Raw genomic sequence first — 14529 nt, 5'->3', positions numbered from 1 at the left:
AATATATTACAAAAATATGTTGTGCAGTGATAGGGTTCAAAAAGAATCAAAAAACAATATTGAGTTAAATCCAACGACAATAAGTGAAAGTACTTCTACTATGGCAAGTACCAGTTTATTATAATCTGAAAAAGAAACAAAAAAGGACAGATGCTGGATATATAAATAGAAATAAATAATAACTCAATGGCGGCCATTTTGAACATTCATTGGGGAATATAATAGCTTCAGACTCAGTTCGAGATGCGTCAAATAATAGATGAAGAAATGATTGGGTATTCCATAAACAAAATTTTTTGGAAGCTTTTTGAATCGTTCTGTATATTGGGAATACTAAAAAACACTTTAAACTATCCCATGCCGTAACCTAGCAGTGCTTCAATTATTTCTTGAGGAAAACAGGAAAAGGTTATTATAATGGTTAAAACCCGTCGATAAACCTTTATAATCTGAAAGAAGCTTTTTAGACAAAACATCCCGATAGATAATTTTTATCCAAACTATTTGTGACAAAAATCCTTTATTCATACAAGCACTTTTGTAGGAACCTATAGCTTTAAAAGTAATCCGACTCGGCCGCAATACCATCATTCCTAGAACTAAGTGTTTCTTAACAGTTTTATAGGGGTAGCATAGTAGGTGAACAACGTTGAAATGGTTACTACTGATACCAATTTATTTTATAGAACGACGCCATTTTGAATGATAGCAATCCGAAATGCTGAAATTAGATGAGTTGAGAATATGAAATACCGCACATATAGTGATATTTACAGCTGAAAAATAATTAGATATTGAAACATTACAGTATTTAGAACAAACTGAGTTAAGTTTGCGACTAGAAAATTAATACGTCGACAGAGTGAATTTTTGTTTAATTAATAATTTTTTGCAAAAATATTAATAAATGAGTGGCGCGCTCAAATTTTGCTAATAATAGGCCATATATTTGACAATAAAATTTCATTCGCAATAAAAATATCAATTTTTGATGCACGAACAATGTCTTTAACGGTTTTGAAAATAAAATAGTGATATTATTAAAATGGCTTCAACCTTTCTAGTTGTTAGTTTTCAGTTGGTGACATATCTATTATATTTTCCTAGTGTCCAATACGAAATTACTTCTTGCGCCATCAAGAACACATTTTCAACCCTTTTTCATTTTATTGTTATCGTTTTCGGCTGTATTATATTTTATAACGCTTACTTGGAACTACTAAAAAACTCTTATGAAATTGTCTTCTGATTATTTTATAACTATTGCATTGATATATTGCAAAACTACAGTAAGAGAAATCTTTGCAAAACTACTTTAAGAGTATTAGAAAAAGTTTATAGTAACTGCCAAACTGTTTATAAAACTGTTTTATAGTAACTGCCAAAATGTTTATAAAACTGTTTTATAGTGTTTGTGAAAAGCCTTACAAAATACTGATAGAGACTATAATGTTTTATAAAACGGTGCCGATTTCCTATTTATAGCTATTTTATAAACATATTGAAAAAATTTCTGAGAGGAATTACAGTTTTATACTTTGTTTCTCCGAAACGTTTTCGCAACTATAATAAAATACGAAATTGCTAGCTGGGGTGTTACTCTGAGAATTCACAACAGCGGTAGAAGTCCACTAACTTTGCAAAAATTGACTGCAAACAAAAATATGTTTGTGTATTTTAGTTTTTGTATACCAGAACCGGCCTAGTACCTTTACTGACATTTGATTATTTTAAAAATAAAATAAATACAACAATAAAAATTAATTGGCGCTCCGGGGCGACTTCATTAATTCCAGTGGCGCATTTGCTTTTTCAGCTGCAGGAAAACCCGGAAAAACCTGCAGCACCACATCATCTGTATACTATTTATCATTTATTGTTGATATAATTTGGATGAGATATATTGAAATTTTGCATACTTTTTTATTATTGTACACACAGGTTGATATAGTTTGAATAAAATATATATTGAAATTTTGGTATTTCTTCACATCATACAACTCAAAGTTGATTTTTTTTCATCTCATACAGTGCAGAAAACACATGTTATAACATTTTCTCATTTATTATATAAATCCTACACTAGCAGACCACTATTATAATCTTCATGCAGTTACTGTTCACTGTGGTTCTGGCGTTGAATCTGGCCATTATTACCCAACTAGCAATTTCGTATTTTATAATAGTTGCGGAAACGATTCGGAGAAACAAATTATAAAACTACATTTCTCCCAGAAATGTTTTCAATGTGTTTATAAAACTGCTATGAATAGGAAATTGGCACCGTTTTATAAAACATTATAGTTATTATCAATATTTTGTTAGGCCTTTTACAAACACAACAAAACAGTTTTATAAACATTTTGGCAGTTACTATAAAATTTGTCTAACACTCTTAAAAAGTAGTTTTGTAAAGACATCCCTTACTGCAGTTTTGCAACTCATAAAAAATCAGAAGACAGTTTTATAAGAGTTATTTAGTAGTTCCAAGGAGGCGTTGTAAAATATAATACTGCTGAAAACGATAACAGTAAAATAAAAAAGTGTTAAAAAAGTTTTCTTGAAGACGCAAGAAGTAATTTTGTATTGTACACTAGGAAAATATAATTGATATGTCACCAACTGAAAACTAAGAAATAGAAAGGTTGAAACCATTTTAAAATTTCACTTTCGCACTCATAAAACTGTTATAGACATTGTTTGTGTTTCGAAGATTGATATTTTTACTGCAAATGAAATTTTATTGACAAATATATAGCCTATTATTAGCAAAATTTAGGCGCGCCACTCATTTATAAATGTTTTCGGTAAAATTATTAATTATACAAAAATTCACTCTGTCGACGTATTAATTTTCTAGTCACAAACTTAACTCACTTTATTCTAAATAATATAATGTTATAATATTTATGTACTTTTCAGCTGTAAATATTACTTTATATGCGCGGTATTTCATATTTTCAATTCATCTAATTTCAGTATCCCGGATCGCTATCATTTGAAATGGCGTCGTTCTATAAAATAAATTCGTGTCAGTAGCAAGTATTTCAACGTATTTTAGCTACTATGTTACCCCTATAAAACTGTAAAGAAACAGTTCTGGGTGTGATGGTATTGCGGCAGAGTGGGACTACTTTTAAAGCTGTAGGTTTCTACAAAAGTGCTTGTATGATTAAAAAATTTCTCACATACAGTTTGGATAAATATTATCTGTCGGGATGTTTTGGCTAAAAAGTTTCTTTCATCGATTATAAAGGCTAAACGACGGGTTTCAACCATTATAATACCCTTTTTGTGTTTTTCGCGTAAAAAATGAAGCATTAGGTTAGGTGGGATAGTTTAAAGTGTTTTTTTAGTATTTCCAATATACAGGGCGACTCAAAGCTTTCCAGAAAGTTTTTTTATGGAATACCAAGTCATTTCTTTGTCTATTTGAAGCACCTCGAACTGAATCTAAAATATTATATACCCCCCAATAAATGTTCAAAATGGCCGCTATTGAGTTATTATTTATTTTTATTCATATATTCGGAATACGAACAGAAAAATTCACTACAGTATCCAAACAATGGAATTATTATCAAATTGAAAGTATAACATATATATATATATATATATATATACATATATATGCATATCATAGTGTCTAAAATCAGGAATGAATTAAAAATATTGAATTTACTTATGGGGTACCTATACTTAATAAAAATCGAATATTTAGAAGTTGCTGAAGAACTAATTTCCATCACGATATCGATGGTGTCCCACTTGAATAACTAAACAAAAATATTCTTACTAAACATAACTAAAATTTTGAAGAATTTTTCAAAGCTGAGATTAGGAATCGATGTCAGCTGGTTGTTCTTAAATGCTGGATTTTATTCTTGGTCGCAGCAAATATATATTAACAGAAGCAATTTGATTTTATAACAGTTATATTAGTGTCTCTGAATTGTAGTTAATATACGGTATTATAAATAGTTGGGAAATTATCATTGAAGTGACAATATGGTAATGAAAATAAAATATTATCTGAAAGCATTCTAATAAAATAATTTCATAAAAGCTACAGGGAACAGTTATAAAATAAGCTTGAAATAGTTTTATAACTATTATAAAAATCTCGCAGAAAAGTGTTATGAAACTGCTACATAACAATTAACTTTTATAGGAAAATAAGTTTTATAATTTAGTTGCAAAAACGTTTCTGTGATAATTTCCTGACTATTTTTTATAATGGTTTTTCAATTTTATTTCATAAACGTTTCTATGACCAATTTATAAAACACTTTTTTTGCCTATAACTGTATTGTGTTCATCGATCATCTAATATACTCAATTAGCATTTTGGAAGTAATTATAAAATACTAATAAAATAAAACTGTTGCAACACCATGGAATTATAAAACAACTTTGCTGGTTGGGTACGCATTAGTCAAAAACGAAACAGACGATAGTCGTGTCACTGAGTGTTCTGGCGACGTCTTGAATTTCTTGGAGCCTCTGGAGATACCCTACATTTTGTTTTACGAAAAAGAGGACATTAGCAAATCAAGATCTTCAGATTATGTGGTGCTGCAAGTTTTTCCGGGTTTTCCTGCAGCTGAAAAAGCAAATGCGCCACTGGAATCAATGCAGTCACCCCGGAGCGCCAATTAATTTTTGTCGTTTCATAATTTGTTATCAATTATATATAAAGTGTTTTTTTTTGAAAAAATCATACACCATTTTCATTATATAATAAAATAAATATTCACGTATCTATCGTAAGATGAGGCTTGACAAAAACTTTCCATTTCTTCCAAAGGTAAATTAGTTGTACTTTCACGTGACCATGACTGTAATATGTTGAAAATACCTAGATCATCGTCACAAAAGTTCGAAGCATCCAGCAAAGCGATACGCTCAGGGAGCACACAAAGGTGAGCATTCAGGACATCGCTTGATCTTGTTGAAACAGCTCCATGTTCGTAGTATCCTTGGAAATGGAAACTTGTTTGTTTTTACTTTCGATGTACTGAAAAACTTGATTGGATTCCGACCTGCAAATAGCTTGGCCCACATTTTGGGGTTTTCATCTTATCTTCTCAAAGCAAACGTACATTACGAATCCCATCTACATGTGGATGTGGATACATATACACATAGATAGCAACATTACGTTTGGAGCCTTCCACAACAACACACCGTTTCATACGATGTACGAATTTGCTGTTGATTTTGATCCTGGGTATGCAATTAACGGAACACTAAATTACTCCTTTTGCCTACCTATTGCACATAGAGACAAAATAAACAATATTACGCTGCGAGTGCTCGACCAACATTTCAAGCTCATTCTTAGCGGAAAAGTTGAGAAGACCAAAAAGGACGGTAAGGTGTCATTCATGAACAATGCTGGCGCTTTCATGAATCAATCTGCTAATTATGGGCAGAGTGGTGAGGAATTGGAAGCAGTTCGTGAACTTGGAATTGTTAGTTTTGTTTTGTAGTAAGTGCCATTGCGATGGCTAACGTAAAATATTATTTCATTCATACAGATCGAGGTCGATCATCTGTTTCTTCGGTGTCGATATTTTTCCAGTTGAAGAAGCGCTGAACTACTTTATGACTGTCGGACCTTCGAGCATCGTTGTGGTCATGTTGAAATTGAGCTCAATTTCAACATGACCAGCTAGACTAAGTGAATAAATTTATTGCATATTACCGATGATCATACGCTTGGGAAGGTTGAAAAAACGCTGAGATAAGGTTTTTGTGGATAGCGTTTCTGACGTGAGGGCTTGGGAGTTTCTTGCGACACATAGAAAAGGTCGGTCACCGGATCTCGTCGGGACGAGATCGGGGGTCTCATACCTCAGCCTGCGAGGCTGAGGAAAGCGGCCTGAATAGAGAAGTTATTTTGTCTAAGCGCGTGGTGCGTAATTTGAGAAAAATCGATGTAGTGAAATCGTTAGCCAGTATTGGATACAGGGAAGCTTGAAATTGAAGTGTTGATGTTGAAGACACACCGGGTCAACGGTACTTATGGTTGACCATGAAACACCCAGAGAAGCGTTATGCAAGTGTTTGCTTTTTTTTACAAACTAATTGATATTGAGAGAGAGAGAGAGTTCACATATTATTTTATCTGAGTTCACTTAATATTTGCAAAGAGTTTATATATTGTTGGGATCCTAGTGCTGATTGTTTAGCTAGAGTTTATAATACAATTACAAAAAAGGGCGAAACTTTGAAGTTATACACCACTCTCCTAGAGTAGAAGTGGAACTGAAAGTATATTGTGCCGAGTTGGTACGTTTGCAGTTGTTTAAAAGTTTAAATTGAATAGTAAATAGCACAGTCTAATTGGCAGCAAATTATTTGTTCTATTTTCATTTATTTCATTGAATTCAACATTTTTCAAATGAGATTTCACACGTTGTTTTTTTATTATTTTGTCCACGGAGTCGTTTTTCTACTTATTCTACTTGAAACCTTGGACTTTCATTTTCTCTTGGACTGAGAAAAATACCATCCTCGTAGAGTAAGATGAAGTTAAAAGAACAAAAACAAATCAAAGACGTCATGTCAATGTATCGAGAAGAGAATAGAAAGTGAAAAGCATTTTAACTAACATTAAAATTCAGTTCTGGAACCACATAATGAGAGAGAATATAAGTAGGTATACCAAATGATCAGATTTCAAAAAGACCGGCCTTCGTGCGATCGGCACGAACCCTACAGCCCTTTCGAAATTGCCTGACTTCTAAATTTTGACGTGGGGAAACCTGCATCTGGTGACAGCAGCTGCCAAAAAGTGATTAAAAAAATAAATCAGAAAGGAGCTTTCATAACACTTTCTCACCTAAACCGACCAATATATCAAACACTTGGTCACTCCGGTTGGACTTTTCCCACCAATACGGGTGTCACATCTATTCAACATCCCAACTTGCAATTTCGTATTTTATAATAGTTGCGGAAACGTTTCGGAGAAACAAATTATAAAACTGCATTCCTCACAGAAATGTTTTCGAAGTGTTTATAAAACTGCTATAAATAGGGAATTGGCACCGTTTTATAAAGCATTATAGTCATTATCAATATTTTGTAAGGCCTTTTACAAACACTACAAACAGTTTTATAAACATTGTGGCAGTTACTATAAAATTTGTCTAACACTCTTAAAAGGTAGTTTTATAAAGACTTCCTTCATTGCACTTTTGCGACACATAAAATAATCAGGAGACGATTTTATAAGAGTTTTTTAGTAGTTCCAAGTAGGCGTTACAAAATATAATACAGCCGAAAACGATAACAATAAAATAAAAAAGTGTTAAAAATGTTTTCTTGAAGACGCAAGAAGTAATTTTATATTGGACACTAGGAAAATGTAGTAGACATGTCACCAACTGAAAACTAACAAATAGAAAGGTTGAAGCCATTTTAAATTTCACTTCTGCACTCATAAAACTTATAAAGACATTGTTTGTGTTTCGAAGATTGATATTTTTACTGCAAATGAAATTTTATTGACGAATATATAGCCTATTATTAGCAAAATTTAAGCGCGCCACTCATTTAGAAATGTTGTCGGTAAAATTATTAATTATACAAAAATTCACTCTGTCAACGTATTGATTTTCTGGTCGCAAACTCAACTCACTTCATTCTAAATAATATAATGTTATAATATTTATGTACTTTTCAGCTGTAAATATCACTATATGTGCGGTAATTCATATTTTCAACTCATCTAATTTCAGTATCCCGGATCGCTATCATTTAAAATGGCGTCGTTCTATAAAATAAATTGGTATCAGTAGCAAGCATTTCAACGTATTTTAGCTACTATGTTACCCCCATAAAACTGTTGAGAAACACTTAGTTCCGGGAGTGATGGTATTGCGGCAGAGTCGGACTACTTTTGAAGCTATAAGTTTCTATAAAAGTGCTTGTATGAATAAAAGATTTCTCACACATAGTTCGGATAAAAATTATCTGTCTTTGATGTTTTGGCTAAAATGTTTCATCGATTATAAAGGCTAAACGACGGGTTTTAACCATTGTAATAACCATTTCCTGTTTTTCGCAAGGAAAAAATTGAAGCACTACGTCAGGTAGGATAGTTTGAAGTATTTTTCAGTATTTCCAATATACAGGGCGACTCAAAAAGCTTTCAGAAAGTTTTTTTATGGAACACCAAGTCATTTCTTGGTCTATTTGAAGCACTTCGAACTGGATCTAAAACTATTATATACCCCCAATAAATGCTCAAAATGGCCGCCATTGAGTTATCATTTATTTTCATTTATATATTCCGGATACAAACAGAAAAATCCACTATAGTATCCACACAATGGAGATATTATCAAATTGAAAGTATTAATTAATACACTAATATATGCATATCATAGTGTCTAAAATTGAGGATGAATTAGAATTGAATACAGTAATAATAAAAACTGATTATTAGTTATTGACAAAATATATCAATAAATTATAATTTATAGTAATGAGTTTCCAATATTTTTTTGGCCCTAAGCTACGATGTATTAAAAATATAGAAGTATTTTGCAAGATTGTTACCTCATATTACTAGAGTTTTCTCCCAACACCAAAATGTTCTAGATCCACAATTCGACCGTATTTTTTTTTAATAGATGGATTTTCTGAAATAACTTGAACAAAACTAAACTAGCCCAAACCAACCATTATCCCTTCTTTTACTAAACAAAAAATTATAAGAAAATATTTGTTACAAATAGAGTATTCGAACCAGTCGTCACAAAAATTAATCATACGTCAATCAGTCAACATCCCAACATCAAAGGCATTTACACTAACGAATACCTATGGATATGAACACTGTCACGAATTAATTATAGAAAGCGGGTAGCGAACCCATACAATCGAATTTGAACGCGAACGCATACGCTCAAATCACAAAATTATCGGAAACCTAGATACTCCCAAATGGATAAATTTTCGTGAATCACCTTGTATGGTTTAGCTGCTAAAACTGAACTCCCATCCAACTCATTTCTATATGAAATATTTTTTCGAAACACAACTAAGCACCCCGTTATTTTGATGTGTTTTTACACAGAATACTAAGAATATGGCCCTGTTAATATTTGTTTGCCTTTCTACTCCGCTGTGGCTCTGCTGTCGGTACATAACTATTGTGATTGTTATAAGTTAGTTGGCAACATTTTTGCTAATAAACGACACTTTTGTGACTCTTATAATATAAATTACTTATATTCATCACATATTACCTTTTTTATGATAAATATCCGTTGTCTAATGCTAAATACATGGTGAATATTAGACATAACCTATATGATCGCCTATGAAATATTGTTGATATATAATTTATCATGCGTTTAGAGGAAATGAGGGGTAAGTTTTTGATGTCAGAATATATCTTTCAATTAGCTTCAATAATTGACCAGATATTTGATAATTCAGGCCTATATTTTCAGTTGATAGTTTTTTTTTGAAGCTGGATTTGACTCATTTTATCTGCGTTTTAGGTATATATGTTCACCATAGTTCCGTCGTCATGGGTAAATAATAACCAACTCTCATGGCCAAAAATTGATGCTGATAAGCTTATAAGAATCCACAATTCTATGCCCGAAGCCAGTAGGTTTACAATAATGTATAAACTAAAACGAAGTCATTTGATGACCTACCAAATTGCTGAAGAAGAACTATTAGAACGAATGCTGAAGAATGACGATACAGAACAAGAAAAAATTATCAATTCTATGCAATCCAAAAAGCAAGCAGGGTTATTTTCATTCAAACAAGTTGTCACAGAAAGTGTGAAAAAGCCAGAGTGATGTATCTTTTATGGGACACCGTCTATATGACAGTAGGTATTAGTTATTCGAGGAATTACTTCTGAATACTTTCTGTAAAGCATACCTTGCTGTACCTGAATTTGTCATCATTTAAAGGGTTGTAACACGAAACTGCTTCACTCAGAACAAAATATTCAGGTTTTTCAAATAGATAACTAAAAACTGAAACTTGAAAGTGCAAACTCTTTGTATTTTACAGTCCTTCAAATTGTGAATAATAAGGTTGATTTACTAAACCCAATGCCTTGAAAATATTGAATTTACTTACGGGGTACCTATACTCAATAAAAATCAAATATTTAGAAGTTGCTGAAGAACTAATTTCCACCACGATAGCGATAGTGTCCCATTTGAATAACTAAATAAAGATATTCTTACTAAACACAACTAAAATTTTGAAGATTTTTTTCAAAGCTGTGATTAGGAATCGATGTCAGCTGGTTGTTCTTAATTGCTGCATTTTATTCTTGGTGGCAGCAAATATATATTAGCAAAAGCAATTCAATTTTATAACATTTATATTAGTGTTTTTGAATTGTTGTGAATATACCATACTATAAAGTAGTTGGGAAATTATCATTGAAGTGACAATATAGTAATGAAAATAAAATAGTGTCTGAAAGCATTCCAATAAAATAATTTCATTAAAGCTATAGGAAACAGTTATAAAATAAGCTAGAAATAGTTTTATCTCTATCATAAAAATCTCGCAGAAAACTGTTATAAAACTGCTACATAACAATTTACTTTTATAGGAAAATAAGTTTTATAAGTTAGTTTTAAAAACGTTTCTGTGATAATTTCCTGACTATTTTATAATGGTATTTTAATTTTATTTCATAAACGTTCCTATGACAAATTTATAAAACACTTTTATTGCCTACAACTGTATTGTGTTCACCGATCATCTAATACAGTCAATTAGCATTTTGGAAGTAATTAAAAAATAATAATAAAATAAAACTGTTGCAACACCATGGAATTATAAAACAACTTTGCTGGTTGGGATACTCATACCCATCAAGCATTTTTTTTTTAATATTCTCATCGCTTATCAGTGTGTTTCCTACGTTAAACATATCATTCGAATAGTACGAGATGATAGCAACGTCTATCGAAAAAGCTGATATAACTATATCGCTGGTACAAAGAATACATCCATTCCGACGAGACCACATTTGATGGTCCCGGGACAATTAAGGCTCATGCTTACCCACCTTCGAATGATGTGTATGTAGAGAAATTCATTTGGACAAGGACGAATCATGGGATCTTGATGGAAACGTAGGTACGAATATTCTTTCTCATGACCCTATCACAGGAAATTGGACATACACTTGAGTAGTTGTCTAAAGCCGGAACTGGACCTCCTCATATTGACCTTGAATGATGCAACATGACCTTGAATGACGTTACGTTACCTTGGGAGACACGTGACCTTGAAATAATTTTGATGATGTCACGCCACCTTGAGTTGCGGCCTTGAATATTGAGTTCGATTTTGACGATCAACTTTGTACTTGATACATGAAATTCAGCTTGAGTTACCTTTAATGAAACCTCATAGATTTACTTTGAATTGGAGTGGTGGGGGTTTATGTCATCAATGTAGAATATATGCACTAGTATGTTTGGATCCCTTTCTCCTGAATATCTCATCCAGGCATTATCTATTTGACAAAGATATGATTCATGTGAATGAAAATTCTGTCTGTTCCTATGAGAAGGGGGGAGAGATCAACCGTGAAATTATATTGATATGTTTCTAGAATTAATTGAGGTTAACTTTTCCATCAGATCTTTTGTATCACTTCAATCCAAAGTTAATCTATGTGGTTTCATTCAAGGTCCTGTATCAAAGACAAAGTCGATCATCAAGGTCGAACTTTATGCTTAAAGCCATATGACGTACTTATGAGTACGTTAGCTCAAGGTCGTTCAGGGTCTTCAAGGTCATATGACGTACACATAGCTCAAGGTCGTGTGACGTAATTGATGATTGATAAAACACATTCCAATAAACTGATGATTTGAAACAACTTGTTGTCTGAAGCCTCTTTTGGACCTTCCCCCAGTCGTCCCCCTTCAGTGCCACCACACTGACTTGACCATAAAACCTTTTTTTTACTCTTCGTCTATGACTTGGCCATGAGATTCATGTGACGTCACATGACTTGAGTTACATAATTAACATGAAACCCTTCTTTAACTCTCCACCTATGATTTGACTTTGAAAGCCGCAACGATACTATAACCTTGGGTCACATATTACATGACTTCGGAAATGACACCCGATTCTGGACCTCCTCCTACCACTAGTCGCATGACATATGATCTTGAATGTGAGTGTGTGCAGTTTCAGCTTGCGCATGTTGCGTAACTTAAATGACGTCATACCATGAAACCTTGTTTCATCTCTGCATGTTATGTCACATGACCTTGAGTTACTTCATTACCATGAAACCCTCTTTTAACTCGCCGCCTATGATTTGGCTTCGAAAGCCGCAACGATTCTATAACATGACCTCGAGAATTACACCCGATTCTGGACCTCCCCCTACCACTAGTAACATCGCAAGACATATAGCCTTGAATGTGAATGTGTGCAGTTTCAGCTCGCACATGTTGGGTAACTTGAATAACGTCACACTATGAAACCCCTTTTAACTCTCCGTCTATGAAGTAATTTCGAGAGCCGTAACGATTCGATCACCATCGGCGCACGCCACATGTCCTTGGAAATCAGTCAGTTCTGGTCCTCCCCCTACCACTAGTGACTTCGCATGGCATATGGCCTCGGATGTGTTTGTGTAGTTTCAGTTCGAGCGTAATGGTAACTCGAATCTCATTGACGCGTTCTGAGTTCAGTCCGCTTCAGACACAAATTTCAAGGTCATAACAATATCGTATACTGAAGCCAATGATATATTCCACCTATGACTTGACCTTGAGTTGCCTGTGACGACACATGGTCATGAGTCAAGACATAGACATGAAAACCCCCTTTTAATCCTCCGCCTATGATTTGACCCCGAAAGCCGCAACGTAAGGTCAAGCAGCTAAGGCTATATTTTCTAATAGCTTATTCTGCGTATGCAATCCTTTTCAAGGTCATCTTCAGACACGAATTTCAAAGTCATAACAATAACACTTGTTTCTGGGATCTTTTCAAGTTAAATGATTATAATATATCAATGCACCAGGCGGCTCCTGAAGGCCCTTTCATTATAATTCAACATATCTTTAGGTTTCATACGAAAACGAAGATTTCCGTTGTGTTGTGAACAACTATATGATGAAGAAATTGACACAAAACACACACACACACACACACACACACACACACACACACACACACACACACACACATACATACACACAAACAGTAATATCAAGATAAGAGTGCTTAATAAGTGATTGAACCATATACTTGTAGTTAAGTATATAGGGTCATCATTAAAAAACAGACATCAGCCCTCAATTCTGCAAAACTTATGTAATAGAGTTGGAGATTTATTCTTTTTGAGATGTCCTCCTATCAGTTAAGCGCGTATCACGTTACAACCTTCGGCATCTTATTTGCAAAATGTCATATATAGTATGATGGAAATAGTGGAAGTAGTTTGGGCTCTATTCGCTTGAAGTTAGTCAAATGTGGTGAGAAATTGTGATCTATACTTAGTTGTGAAAACAAAGCATATATCAAGTATTTTTTTTGTTAGAGAATTTTCGAAAATATATATATTGAAAATGAAGTAGATTGCACTGTCAAATAAGAATATTGGAAAAAAATATCGCATGAAATTTGAATGTCAGAATTCGAAACAGATCATTTGAAACCATTGAAGAATTACGTGAAGAAGGTATAATATATTGATATATCCACAAGTAATGATCACTATCATATCATCATTCAATGCAGTAACGTTATCAACTTTTCCCTTTAATCAATTTGAAATAGAATGACTAAATAAGTGATGTCAAACTACAAGTTGTTAATGAATTACATAGACCTGCAAGACGTAATTTCCATAGGAGAATAACCACCATCAAAGGTTTTGCAGATCTATGGCAAATAGATCTAGCTGAACTACAACCTTATGCAAAAAGTAATAAAGGATACCGATATATACTTGTAGTGATTGATTGTAACTCACAATATTTGTGGACTGTAGCAGTTAAAGATAAAACAGGTAGTACAATAACTAATGCAATGAAATATGTACTGAAGGAAGCCAAATTTTCTCCCAAACATATACAAAGCGATCAAGGGAAAGAATTTTTCAATAGAAGCTTCTCATCCCTAATGCGAGAATATAATATCAATCATTATTCAACATTTTGCACAAAGAAGGCGGCTATAGCAGAAAGAGTGATTCGTACAATAAAGGCATGGCTCTACAAGGAATTTTCGATGACAGGTCATCACAAATGGCTTGATATTCTTCCATTTATAACTAGTAGATATAACAATAAAGTTCATCGTACAATAGGTATGGCACCCATCAATGTTGATTCAACAACAAAATTGAAATTCAAAGGTATCAATGGAATTGGAGGAAAACAAAGTGAACCCAAATTCCAGTTGGATGATATTGTACGTATAAGCAAGTACAAAAATATTTTTGAAAAGTCTCACACTGCGAACTTTACCACGGAGCTCTTCAAGATTGTT

This window comes from Leptinotarsa decemlineata, unplaced genomic scaffold (assembly GCF_025532065.1).
Source record: "Leptinotarsa decemlineata unplaced genomic scaffold, Ldec_3_MD MMD2_tig00005178_RagTag_RagTag, whole genome shotgun sequence".
Lineage (NCBI taxonomy): Eukaryota > Metazoa > Arthropoda > Insecta > Coleoptera > Chrysomelidae > Leptinotarsa > Leptinotarsa decemlineata.
The sequence above is the reverse complement of the archived record's forward strand: the minus strand, read 5'-3'. Positions refer to the sequence as shown.